Source organism: Caretta caretta, chromosome 5 (genome assembly GCF_965140235.1).
Source record: "Caretta caretta isolate rCarCar2 chromosome 5, rCarCar1.hap1, whole genome shotgun sequence".
In the NCBI taxonomy this organism is placed as follows: domain Eukaryota; kingdom Metazoa; phylum Chordata; order Testudines; family Cheloniidae; genus Caretta; species Caretta caretta.
Window position 1 is genome coordinate 71,847,397 of NC_134210.1, and position 14,338 is coordinate 71,861,734.

The window sequence follows — 14,338 nt, forward strand, 5'->3', positions numbered from 1 at the left end:
AAAAAAAACATCCCACCCACCCACACTAATGCTCTTGATGATAAAAATCTCACAACTGATCTTTCTTTCTATCTCTGTGGGCCAAATTCTACAGTTGGTTAAACCTGTGCAACACCATTCACTTCAGAATGTGATCATACTTACGGACTAGTGCTCCGATCTACCATGCAGGAGACCTCAGTTCTAGCCCCAGGCTCAGTATTCAACAAGTTATGAGCAGTATTGGGGCTTTTCTGATGTTTAGGGCCCTGCTTTATCATGCATGAAACCCAGGTTATATTTGGCCTGTGTGTGTCTACTAATAACCTGGGTTTCGTGCCCAATCGTAGTCCCTCATCCTCTTGATATTCATCAGGATAAGTCTGAAATATGTACAGATGCCTCTTTGCCAGGCCAAGTATGGTCAATGATCTTCACAGAATACAGTAAGGCTGTCAGTAGTTGTCCCAACTAAACTTAGGTAAGTATCATGTAATATTTGCAATCATAAACTGTACCAACTATATTCAGGGACTCATGAGTAACCTGTTTTCAATCGGTTAAACCAGGATGAGGTTTTTAGTATAAAATTTAAGGTATTGCATACATTTCTTTGCCCAACTTGAATAGCAATATCATCAATTTCCTTTTGAGCTTCTAGACAGAAATGGGATGCTTCCCCCCTTCCCACTCCTTGGAATTCAAATGCAGGTTTTGCTGCTTCCCTTTCTTAGTGATGAGAACTGCCTTCCACCCATGGATGGCATGGAATTTATCAGAGGTGGTTTTTACAGGTCCAGAAAACTAGTTAGTCCCAGTTTCAGGCATTTTCCATTTTAAAAACAGTTTAATAAATGTGCACCACATTACACTTAGTTTTAGTTACAAATTCAAATCGTGGTTACATAAGGCAGCAGATTCAGAGATTAATTTAGGATTTCACAAATAAAAAGTAAAACTGCAGTGGGCATAATACTAATATATGTAATTATAATACTGAACATCAGAACGTCTGTATACTTTCTGGTTAGGTATTTTTTCAAGGAAGTTATACATGTCATGACTCATTTCAGTTTTCAGTATTATATAAACAAAATTCAAGTATTCAATTATATGAAAACAATGATAATGCAGAGTTGCAGGTTTGAGGCACTGAGCAATCAGAAGCATGCATACAGAGTTACAGACTACCAGTCCAAGTCCATTTGGCCATGCAGCATCCTGGAGCGGAATACCAACTTTGATAGTATTTTATTCTGAGCCTATTCCTCAGTTTTGATTGGATATGTCCAAACTTTGAAAAAAATTGTTCTATGCTTGCTGGACACTGATGCAATTGCACTATCAGTTCTATGAAGTATCAGTATTCTTCAGGTTCTTCCACCGTGTTACAGGGGAAATCTTCCTTGATAGTGTATGAAAACATTGATTTTGGATACTGAGCTTTTGGATACTGAGCTTCTTTTTCTTTAAATGCAAGTAAATATGCTAGTCGGGATTTTTGATGAGCAACCATTGGATTGTAATTTTTTCTTGTTCAACTGACCATTTTTTTCCTGCATATTTCGGACGAAGGAGGTTGGCCAATATGCGTAGTAATCTCCTCATGAAATCTCTTTTGTACTTTTGCTTTGTGTGGTGCAAGATTTTCATTCGTCAGTAGATCCAAATGTATTTTTCATGCAACAGCAATTGTTTGTGTCCCTTTGGAGTGTGTCAAGTGCTTCAATTTACTGATCATGTTCTTTGCTTCCATTAAATCCCTCGATGATTAATTAGACTGATCATCCTATCTTCAAATTCTGCCTTATGATCAACCCTGAGATAATGAGGCCAGTTTTTAATGCATGTTTCCAGGCATATTATATGACTATTCCATCATGTGTCACCAGTGATTTGGGGTTTTACAGATTTTGACTCTTTTTAACCAGGCTGATGGGGATTACAACATCTACAACATGTTTCATCAGCATCCTTTGGAATAAGGTCCTAATTCAAGTAGAGTTAGCCAATGTGATACATATCCATACGTAACCAAAGTGCCATCATATTCTTCCAAATCACTTCCTATACTTTGCATCCTTTTTTCATTGTCTGCCAGGCAGATCTTAACACCACAACTTTACAGTTCATTTGCTAATGCCTTAGCCTCTCTTTCTTGCCAGTGTACTTTCCAATCATCTTACTGCTTACAGTAGCACATACTGATACATAAACTTCAGTTTTCCCTATTTGCACACAGTTAGCTATTGCTGGGTCATTGTGCACATTACACTAGCCATCTTGTATTAATGTAATTGCTTTTCCGTGTAATTTGTTGCATGCTTTCACCCACAAGCCATCTGTAACTGAATCTAACATTTCACCTGCTACCTGCTTTCGATTGGGTGCTTTGTAGCCTGGGCTTAGGCTGCTGATCATTGCTTGAAAAGTTGGATGCTTAGTAACCAAAAAGGGAATATTACAGCGTGTGGCAAATTGCCGGTACGATTATGATTGCCATGTTTCCTCTTTTGGGGGGGGGGGTGTGAGGGTGGGGGGGAAGAGGTGTTTCAGGGTGCAGTTTCCTGCCCCTGAATTAGGGTATTTACTGTACCACTAGTAACCCAGAGAAGGGAGTGGAGAGGGAGGGACCCGGGCCCACCCTCTACTCTGGGTCCCAGCCCAGGGGCCCTAGGGACAGTGGTAAACCACTTGAACTAGTGCTTCCTTCCCCTGGGCTACTTCCCTCTCCTGCTCTTCAGCTTGTGGGGCTTCCTGCCCTCTCTCTCTCTCTCTCTCTCTCTCTGCACAAGCCAGGTGTCTCTTTACCTAGGGTCTTGGTCTTCTAGCCAGCCATGGCACTTCTCCAAACTCTCCTCTACTTCAATTCCTCCAAACTGCACTCTGTTCCAACTCCTTCCAACTGCTCTCTGCTCCAACTCCAAACCACTCTGCTCCAACTCCTTTTCCTGGCTGATTGAAGCAGGAGGTTTTTATCAGGTGACTAGCTTCAGGTGCTCTAATTGGCTTCAGGTGCTTTTAATCTATAGAAACCTTTTTTCCCTCTACAGGGAATAAGGCTTCTCCTCATCCTGGGACTTACATATCTCTCCTATAGCACTGTCCTGCTGCCTTCTGGCCATGCTGTATCACAAGCCGTAAAAAAATTCTATCTTTTATTTCAATTCTAGAATTGTTTTTGCTATAAACATATCCATTTGTGGTGGGAAAATGTGATACATCTTTCTCATTGTCTTTGGACAACCTTGATCTGGAGCTCTTTTGATGTACTTGGCAATATGGTAATATCAGTACCTTCATCTTCCCCGTCTGATTCTGGATACTTTCCTACGTTTAGCCAAAGTCACTGGTTCTGGTGTCACTTTGTTCTTTCTACTGCATTTTGCAAAAAATGTATCCTCATACGGTCTGCCTTCCCAGTCACTTTTCCTTTGTAGTTTCTGCATCTGAGACTTTTTGCCATCATCATGATCTTTCTCAAAATACCCAGGAATTGGGCCAAGTGGTCTTCCACCTTTAGTCATACTGGAATATTCTGACCTGAGTCACTGTACTCATTGAGTTCAGTTGCATACCAGCCTGCCAGATCAAGAGACTGAGTACTGGACAGGACAGTTAGTTTGGCAGTTTACCTCAAACAGAAACTGAAACTTCCAAATCTGGGAATTCCCCTTCTTTGTTTACTAAACAAACATATAATTTTCATTGTTAAAGGGGGAATTCCCTGATTCAGAAACTTCAATTTCAGTTGGAGATCGCCAAGGCAATAGTATACAGCAAGGGTCGGCAACCTTTCAGAAGTGGTGTGCTGAGTGTTCATTTATTCACTTTAATTTAAAGTTTCGTGTGCCAATAATACATATTAACGTTTTTTAGAAGTCTCTCTCTATAAGTCTATATATTATATAACTAAACTATTATCGTATGTAAAAAAGGTTTTCAAAATGTTTAAGAAGCTTAATTTAAAATTAAATTAAAATGCTGATCTTACACCGCTGGCCTGCTCAGCCCGCTGCCGGCCTGGGGTTCCAGTCACCTGGGCCGGCAGTGGGCTGAGCGGGGCCTGCGGCCAGGATCCCGGCTGGCAAGGGGCCGGTAGCCAGAACCCCAGACCGGCAGCGGGCTGAGCGGGGCCAGTGGCCGGGACCCCAGACCAGCAGTGGGCTGAGCAGCTCAGCCCGCTGCCAGTCTGGGGGTCCGTCCGCCGGCTCCTGCCAGCCAGCGTCCAGGCTGCCAGACCCACTCAGCCCCGCTGTCGGTCTGGGGTCCCGGCCCTGTCTACATAGAGTAGGTACCTACCTTCTCCCTGGTTCTAGCCATTCTCTTCCTCTCTCTACACTGAGATGAGGTGGGGAGTGCTCTGAGTACAGGGCTGGGGGTCAAGGAGCAGGCTGGGGGCTGGGGTGCAGGGTCTGGCCAGGAGCTAGAATGAGGGGGGGGGGCTCAGGGTTGGGGCAGGAGGTTTGGATGTGGAGCGCTTACCTGGGCAGCTCCCATTTGGTGCGAGGGGTGCAGGTGGGAATGTGGGGGTGTGTGTGTGCAGGAGGTCCTGTTTGGTGCTCGGGGTGGGGATGTGGGGGCTGCAAGAGTCAGGGCATAGGGTGTGGGGGGGCTGGGTATGTGTGGGGGGTGCAGCAGTCAGGGCAGGGCACTGGGGGTGTGTGAGTAGGGTGCAGGAGTCAGGGCAGTGGGGTTGGGTATTTGTGGGGGGTGCTGGAGTCAGGGTGCAGGGCTAGGGTAGGGGGGTTCAGGGGTCAGGGCAGAGGGTTGGAGGGTGTGGGGATTTCAGGGGTGAGGGAAGAGGGCTGGGGGCATGTAAGGGGGGTGCAGGGGTCAGGGCAGAGGGCTGGGGGTGTGGGCTGGGGTCGTGGGGGTGCTCCCAGCCCCCTGCCCTGAGTGGCTCACGGCAGGGGGCTGGAGGGGATATGCCGATTCCACCCCCTTCCCCAAGGTCCCCAGAGCAGAGAGCACGAGCGCGCTGCGGCTCCGCTTTTCCCTCTCCCCCTCCATAGCAAGGGCCGATCAGCTGCGCAGGGAGGGAGAGAAGGAAGGGTAGGAACCCAGCTTGCTGGGGGAAGAGGCGGGGGGAGGGGGAAGCTTGCCTGCCCTGCAAGAGGAGATCAGCTGGGGGGGGGGCGGGGGCGGAGAAGAGCGGGCCAGGCTGGGCAGGATTTTTAGTGGCACGCTGCTGTCTGCCGCGGGGTCCCCGGCAGACAGCAGCGTGCCATTAAAAATTGGCTTGCGTTCCATCTTTGGCACGCGTGCCATAGGTTGCCGACCCCTGGTATACAGCTTTAGGATGATGCTTTTTTGGTTTAATTTAATTAAAATCAAACAGACCATATTATTGCAAAACTAATATCAAGTTGCTAAATGTTCCTGTAATTTTTATTAGTATATTCTAATAATTTATGTTTCCCAACATCCCAGTTTAAACTAGTATTTACCAGCACTTTGTCCTAAAGAAGTTTTTTCCCCCAGGAAATTGCCAATCCTGCTTCCTCCATTGTTTTTCTCTCCAATATGTCACCATCATATTGTCCTTCTTCCAAGTGAAGAGCATAAGATACTGAGCCTGTGAGACCATGGATCAGCTAGGAGCAGATGCTTCATTGGCAGTGAATCTAACACCTTTGCACTGGGGTGCATCCCTGCCACAATACACCTAAATTATTTTTTAATACCAGGACAAATTTTTCTCCATACATGGCAGCAAAGCCTGAAGTCAACAAAGAAGTTGGTAATGAGGTCTCTGAAGATACAAATGTTGCTGTAAGAGGTGTCAACTGATCTAATCCTACCATGCACACATTCTCGGATATGCTCAGATTCAACTAATCCCACATTCTCAGTCAATGCACAGTTCTGAATCCCTGTGCCTTCGCAGCAGTATTGATTTAAAAGAATGCTGGAATACAGTGATATGCCATGGTGAAAATAATGGCCTGTCCTGAAATTTAACATTTTAATATTAATTTTTCCCTCATATAGATCAGATTTGAATTCAAAAGAATCTATTTGGTCATTGACAAACAAAACATAACTCCCATTGAGGTCACTGGGAATTACTTCTATAAACCCATCCCTTAGCACAATATTTCGCAAGTTCTCTTTACACTGAACTCCTGTTTAAAGATGATCAGGGAGAAGGACAGGCTTTGTACCGTTTCTTGCTTCTTTGCATAGTCTCACCACCACCACCACCACCTATTCATTTTTACCTTCAAAACAACAAGTCTTGTCTTTTCTGGTTTTGCTGCAGGTCTTCTTGGAGGACCCAGACATGTGGACTGGGAGCCTTCCTAACCCTTAACAGAGTGTTGAATCTTTGACAAAGATATTTTCTTCCAACTGTTAGGCATATGAGTTAAACAGATTTTAACAAAAGCAAATGACAAAACAAAAAGGGTTTTTAAAAAACATTTTGAATAAAAATCCCTTCCCTTTTCAGTTAGCAGTGAAACCTCATTATCTATGTTGTGCAGGAAAAAAGTAAGCCATGACCTGCAATTCTCATGTTAAAGGGGGGAGAGGGGGAGAGGTAGGAGAAGAAGAAAACCCCAAAGTTTCTGCCCTTTATACCTCATAAAGAAGTAAAACGGGGTCCTTTTTTACTTCACAATGAATGGAATTAATAAATGAATTAAAGTAACATGCTAAGGACTGATCCTTTAAACTTAAAAGTTATTTTCAAACTATGCCATGTGCATGAAATGTCTCCAAAATCCACAGAAGAAAACTATGTACATTCTTCTGTCTTTTCAACCCTGTTTTAATGTATTATTAGTGTTAATATTACAGAGTGCAGAGAAAGATTCCTTAACCTGATACTAGCACATCATAAGTGTAAATCCAGAAAAAGCCACCTGTATTAAGCAGAGTAAATACTCAAAATTGAGCCTCTAAGATGTTTGAAATTATACATTCTGTAAAACACATGTAATAGGAAAAAGTACATAAAGAAACTCCTAGAGAAGTGAACAGACTTCAAGGGAGTTATGCAAAGGATGAATCTGTGCTACTTAACAAGCCTTCAATAGTCACTATTTTAATTTACTGTAGGTTTAACCAAATAAATAATACATCTTCACTTTGATCAAAGACCAAAAGGTTAAAAGAAATGGGCCTAAAAGTGTTCCCACTGAAGTCTAACAACTAAACTTTCACTGACTTTAGTAACAGCAGGACTGAGCCCTTGATTCTGCAGCAATACCAAAGGTAGTTAAAAGTACTTAATAATTGCATGGAAGCCGTACTCAGTCCAATGCAGATGAATTATTATTATTTATAACATTTTAAATGAAGGAATAGTCCTGCATATGTGAACTGCAAAAAAAATATATATTTGGAATAAATGACTATACTATTACTATGTCAATAGCAACTATGTTCATGTTAGTAATGAAAGAAGTATGTCAGTGGTCTGATTTCATTACAGTCAGTGGTACTGCGCCAAAAAGGGAGGGTGGGGGGATTACGAAGGCAAATTCTGCCAAGATTTACACCTCATACAACCTTGCACAGGGTGCAAGCCAGTGTGGAATCTGGTCTCTCTCATGCTGAAATATTGATGAAAAAAATCACAAATAAGTTGTGGAACTTGGCTTATCCCAAAAAACTTTCTAAGACCAACCAACTGAAATTTCAATTAGGTTGCACTACAGAGTTAACAATGGAAAAACTTAACAGATGGGTAATTATGTTTGATTATTTTTCTGCATTTGGATAGCTCTAACTTACATGTTAGGTTTGGCATGCATACTGGTCTGATTTATAGAACTATTTGCTGGCAAAATCAACGGCCACTTTTGGTCTAAATGGGTGAGGGGGCGATTGTTACACATGTGTCAAATTCATATCACATATAACAGTCAGCCTGCAATCTCAAGATTTGTATTAATCTTTACAAATCATGGGCAGTTTGTCCCCCCTGGTGTTGGCAGATTGGGAAACATGATGGTTTACATCCTATCATAAACTCCAAAATTGGTGCAAATTGAAAGACTGTTAACATGATTTCTATTCATAGTTTATTTCCCCTTTCAATTCCCTACCCCAATATATTCATTTGTATGAAAATGAGTTAAATCTTTCCATAAAAGTAGACTCCAGGAAGAATAGGAATTTGCATGACTCGTTTGAAGATACAACTGATAAAGTTTCAGTAGACAAATATGAAAAGTGGGCCTTCATAACAGATTTCATATCAAGACAGTTTTCAACAAAAGAATCAGACAAATATAATTTATCCAAATTAATTTAACTTTAACTTTATGCAAATATTGTACTTAGATGCCTCACGCTTCAGGCCAAATTCTGGGCTAATATACACCCTAGGTAATTCCACTTCAGACAATGGGATGGCACCTGTATAAACCAGCACAGAATTTTCTCCTGTAACTATTAATGAGCTCTTCTAAGAAGCCTGATAGGGTTTATGTAAACATTTTATCCATAAATGTCGGTAACCATTGATTTTACTATACACACAAACTGACAAAAAATATTTCCATCAATAATAACTGAAATTCACTGACAGGCAAAGTAAGAAAAATGCTGCTTGAGAACTTCTTAGAGTTTGACTTAAGGCTATTTACTTTGTATGTTTTGACATGGGATGATGATAACTTATGTTTTAACTATTACAAAGCATTAGGTTTTTGAATCTCAATGTCTACTGTCATTAAACAATTGTTTGACCCCCACCCCCACCCCAGATTTTGCACAGAGGTTTAGATTGGATATTAGGAAAAACTTTTTCACTAAGAGGGTGGTGAAACACTGGAATGCGTTACCTAGGGAGGTGGTAGAATCTCCTTCCTTAGAGGTTTTTAAGGTCAGGCTTGACAAAGCCCTGGCTGGGATGATTTAACTGGGAATTGGTCCTGCTTCGAGCAGGGGGTTGGACTAGATGACCTCCAGGGGTCCCTTCCAACCCTGATATTCTATGATTCTATGATAAAAATATCAATATTATCCATCAATTACAAAAAAAATAAATAAAAAATTGAATTCTGCCAAGCCTGTCTATGTAGCAGCCAAGGTGTATCAATTTTATCAGTGCATGGATTCCCAACTTTTTCAAGTAATGGGCACATTTTCAATACAAAGTATTATTGGGACAAGAAATATAAAATTTTACTCAGTTTGCCTTATCAGAGCCAAAAATAGTAATAAAAAACTAAGACACTTTCCTCAGTATTTGTCCTATTGTCTCAGGGCCATCACCTCCTAAATTGGAAGGCCTCATGTCAGAAGATGCTATATTTAATTCTAGAGGTTACCATGTTTGACCTCTAAGATTATTTATGTATCTGTGATAAATATTTTATGGTATAAGAAATAGATAAAAATAAAAATGCAATGAAAAATACTAAAAGAGGGAAATTTAAATGATTTAAATGTGTAGTGTTGCTCAACAATTATATTCAACATACAGTAAACCTCAATTCAGCTGGGCTGAGACCTACCTTTCCTTTTTTGGGGAGCAATTAGCTCCCCAAAAGAGGTTTTCCTGTTGAAAATTGACCTCATAAAAAGCAAATTTGTTTTGCATTTTAGGTATTTGCTATACATACTAACACTGTTTTATTTGCTACATGCAATGATCAATTTTTGTTTGTTGGTTTTTGTGATGCACTTGGTGGCATGTTGCTTTGTCTGCATATTCCCATCTATGCAACTTATGATGTTTCTTTTCAACACAGTAAACATTTTCTCTTGTTCTGATTAAATAAACCTCACTGCATGAAGACTGATTTCAGGTTTCTGTTGAAAATATCTAAAAATGAAAAATCCAACTCACAAAGGCTTTCAAAGTGCATTAATCATTATTGTATGGCAAAATCCCCAGAATCCCAAAGGATGTCTATAAAGGTCATATTTCTGAATGTGGTGAGGGTGGGGGAAGGAGGTTAATTCTGATATTCGATAGCATGGGAAACTACTGATTCTTTGCTAAAACAACTAATTCTTACCATTTTTAGACTCTTAAGTCTTGGGACTGCAGTTTCTCTCCGGTACCACAAAGAGAATAATCTACAAATGATTTAAAAAATATCATATCACCATAATTGTCACAAAATTCAAAAGGTTTTGGCTCATTTGATATAATACTGGCTAAATATACGCTTCAGTGGCTCAGATCAAAAAGCATGCAAATTAGTCTAACGACCTGTATTTATATAGCATGCTTCTGTGTGCTTTAGTGGTCTATAGGCTTAAATATAGGACAAAGGAATCCCTGTTACCTGGATTTGCAAAGCCCTGTGCTATTCTTAGCACTCTGCACATCTTTGAAGTGCACCATACTTAATGGTTAACCCACTAGACAAGAGGACAAAAATAGATCATTCTGTACTGAATGTAAAGGTTGTTCATTGTTCCCAGACTTACTACCACCTATAATTGTTTGCAATCTAGACAACAAAAATAAGTCACATTTTCATAAAATGTTATGGTTCAGTGTGGATATTTTTGGAAATAGCATTGCATTACGTAACCCCCTTTTCTCTCTCTCGCAAATACACACACATGCACCCCTACGCACTCCCCCAATTCCTAAACAGGAAAATAATGAATATCTAACATTATACCATTTCATCTCAATTCTACATTTAATTACTGTACTATAATGCAATCCCCACTTTATTTACTATGTACACAGCACAGTTCCTCTATCTCACCGCTGGTGGTAACATTAGTATGTATGGGAAAAAAATTCTTATACTAAGTATATTAAGTTTATACAGAGCATATGCATATATACAATTTAATTAGTCACAACTCATTTACACGCATACATATACATACACACACACAAACACTATATATAAGATTGCAAGTACGCATGTAGATACGTGTATATAAACATTTGCTGAAAAGTAGATCACTAAATCTGCATAAAAACACTTAAAGTGTGGCTGATTTTTTGTAATTGCTGCACATGCAAAAATGCCTAAGGTTGCTGCAAGAAGAATGACTGCTCTCTAAAAATATAACCCGGCAGCTAGAGAGGAATCCACAGCCAGGGCGGCGAAAAGGGAAATTCATTTTACAAGCGGGAGAAAATGCCACCCGAGAGTCGTGCATGCATGCTAGCAAAGCAAAGTGCTGTCGATTTAAAAAAATGCATTTTTGTGGCTGATTGCAAAAATGGGAGGGAATAACAGCTTCAGAAAACCCCTGCATATTTTCTCCATTAGTGCATAAAAATCCCAAACTCAAAAATCCAGCCTTAAAGCAGAAATAGTTAAGCAAATATGTATACTGCACGTTTCTCTTCTTTAAGAAAGCCTATTTTGAAATGTACAGCTGGGGGTGAAGAGGGGGGGAGGCAAGTGAATTTGCTGCAGCAGAGTCCAGCCAAGGGCAAAAAGAAATGAAAAGAAACAAAGAAAAGAGAGGGCGGGGATGCAAATCTCTCCGAGCTGTGGACTGGAATTGCATATACTTACAGACAAAAGCCCCTGCTCCCTTTCTGTCCTTTCTACATGATCTGAAACACAAATGTGGATTAAAAAGAGGGCAGCATGCTCCAGAAGGGAATTTATAGTTGGGGCGGGGGGAGTGGGTAGGGTTGGGGGTGTGGGGAAAGAATGACTGCACCTCTTCCAAAGTGCAGCAGCCTTGGAGGAAAAAAGAAAAGGGGTGGGGGCGGCTGGGAGAAAAGTCTCTCTCTCTCCCGCTCTCCCAGGCTAGGGTTTGGTTGCCTGTGCTGGTTCTATTGAACAATGAGCTAATTCTGATGGTGGCTGGCTGGCTGCCAGCTCTCCCCCTCCTCCCCTCGTTACACACACACACACACACACACACACTCTCCCTCTTCTCCCCCCTCCCCCCCTCCGCTTTGCTGCTGCAGAGCCAGACTGCTTAGTCTGCAATAATGCTCAACTCAAAGTCCCCCCGCTGTCTAGCAGCCAGAGAGCCAGGCGACCAATCACCGCGCGGAGCGCAGGCAACCCGGCGGCAGCCGCCTCGCTGGAGGGAGGGGGGAGGGGCTCGGCGCGGCTCGGCTCGCCCCTCTTCCCTTCGGCGGTGCTGCCGGCCCTGCTGCCTGGGCCTGAGCGCCGAGCTGGGGAGAAGCGAGCAGCCATTGGCGCGCGCCGCCGTCGGTCAAACCTCCCCCCCCCTCCCCCGCAGAGCGGCTGCTGCTTTCCAGACAAATAATCCGGGGCCGGGCTGGTGGGGTGCCAGGCGGGGAGGCTGGCCAAGGAGCTGCACAGCCGCGGCGCCCTGCCAGCCCCAGCGCGCGGGAGGCGGGAGGGAGCGAGCGGCCCCGCGCTGTAATAATAAACCTGCAGCGGTAGCAAAGGGCATCTGAGGGGAAGGGGCGGGAGCCAGAGCTGCCGCCGCCGCCGCCGCTTTGCTTCTCCTGTGCCTGGCTGAGAGGGGAGAGAAAATGGTGCGCGGGGAGGAGCGGAGGAGACACGGGCCAGGGACACGCTGCGCCCGGGGCCCAGCGACCAACGCAGCGGCCCAGGGCGCCCCAGGCACCGCTCACAGCCCGGGGGAAACACCGAGACAGCGCGCACCCCCTCCCGGGAGACCCAGCGTCACCCCGGCACGGATGCAGACCGCAGTGCCGCCCAGGGACAAAGAGCCAGGCAGGGCAGGGGGAGAGCAGGAGTGGGGCGAGCACAGCTCCCTCTCCTGTCCCCGAGCAGTGATCTGGCACCGTGGCTCCTGCTCAGAGGGGCAAGATAGGCGCGCCCCTTCCTATTTCAGCCTGGTTTAACCAAACACCAGGACACAAAGACACTCAGGCGTATCAGAAACACACACAGGCAGCACAACAACATAAAACACAGTGCAGTGACACACACTGCTGCAACACAGAGGAAGGACAGTCAATGGCATGGAAATACAGACAAACAGTGACACACAAATACAGAGCTCGGGCACAGACGCACCATTGAGACAGCATTGTGGCATAAAGAGACATAGCACAGCGATGCATCACGCAGTTCTGTGTTTGTGCAGCACCCAACAATGGGGTCCTGGTCCATGTCTAGGGCTCCAAGCCACTACTGCAATATAAATAATGATATTTTTACAAAGTGACAGAAATACATAGCCCTGTGACGTACAGTGACACAAAGACAGCAGCATGCCATACAACACTGGGACACAAAAGACAACACAAAGACACACTTGCACCAGAAGGGCACAAGGATAACAGGGAATCACAGACACAGCACATTGATATAAAGAGACATAGATAGCTCAGCACCACACAGTGACAGAGAGATACATAGCACAGACACACTACAAAAGTATAAAGAAACAAACACGGGCTGTCTGATTCTCTATTGCGCTACAGCAGGTGTAGTCATTTACACTAGTGTGCAAAGTAGATGTAAAGATTAGTAAATGAGAAAGTAGCATTTGCCACTCACTTTGGTGTGACTACACATGGTACAGGACAACAGCTATTGGATACTCTGGCTAGAACTTAGGCCGTGCCTATTCACAAAAGTTGCACCTGTTTAAAATAACTTTTCAAATCCAACTTACTCTAAATCAAATTTTAAAATTTTATTAAAGCTAATATTAAAATATATAATATTAAGGTTATATAATATACGGTTAAGGAAAGAGTGTCCATACAGAGGTTTGCATTGGTTACTAGGATAAGCTGCAAAGCAATGTTTTACACTCAGCTTTGTGGCATTTCTCTGGTTGTCTGTTTCCGATCAATTCCAAAAATTCAGGGAATGTTCTGGGCATCAGTGGTCAAACCCTATTGATTTTGGTGAAAACTGGAAGGGAAAAAATGGGAGCCCTTTAGAGCTGGTTAGCAGAGCCAGCAGGTTCAGTCACCTTTGTAATTCTCTGTAGATCAAAGAACCAGTTGGTAACAGCCATTAACACCTTCCCACATAACACCCGCCCTGCCCATCTTGGCTCTGCTCTTCCTCCCAAAATATACTTTGAAAATGTTGGCACCCAGAATGGCTTATCTCCTAAACAGAAAGAAAAGAAACAAGATTTTTGTGGGAGTGGGTTTGAGGGAGGGGGAATGAGGCCTCACATGGAGCCCCTGGCATGGGAGGGAGAATGGGGACTCGTGTCGTGGGAGGAAGGGGAGCACCCAGAGCCCCTGGTATGGGGAAAATAGGGAATGGGGAGGGACTGAACCACTGGGAGGGAATAATGGGGGGCCATGGTATGTGGAGAAGGGCAAAATGGAGAGCACAGTGAGCCTCTGGCAAGTGAGGGGAGAAGGGAGAGCAATGTTAAGAGTGGAGGCAAACATGGGGATGCACAGAGCCTCTGCTATGAGGTGGAGGGAAATGGGGGTCACACAGAGCTCCTTCCGGGGGTTAACATTTGAATGGAGGACACGTAAAGCCCC

General features: G+C 43.5%; 1 long non-coding RNA gene across 1 annotated transcript; it reads right to left on the reverse strand.

The window, feature by feature from the left end:
- Nucleotides 1-806: 806 nt before the first annotated feature.
- On the reverse strand, nucleotides 807-9,953 carry LOC142072153 (uncharacterized). The gene is made up of 2 exons (XR_012668488.1): nucleotides 2,791-9,953; nucleotides 807-1,798 (listed from the first exon to the last, which is right to left on the reverse strand). It is a non-coding gene; the product is annotated as an uncharacterized LOC142072153 (long non-coding RNA).
- Nucleotides 9,954-14,338: the final 4,385 nt, after the last annotated feature.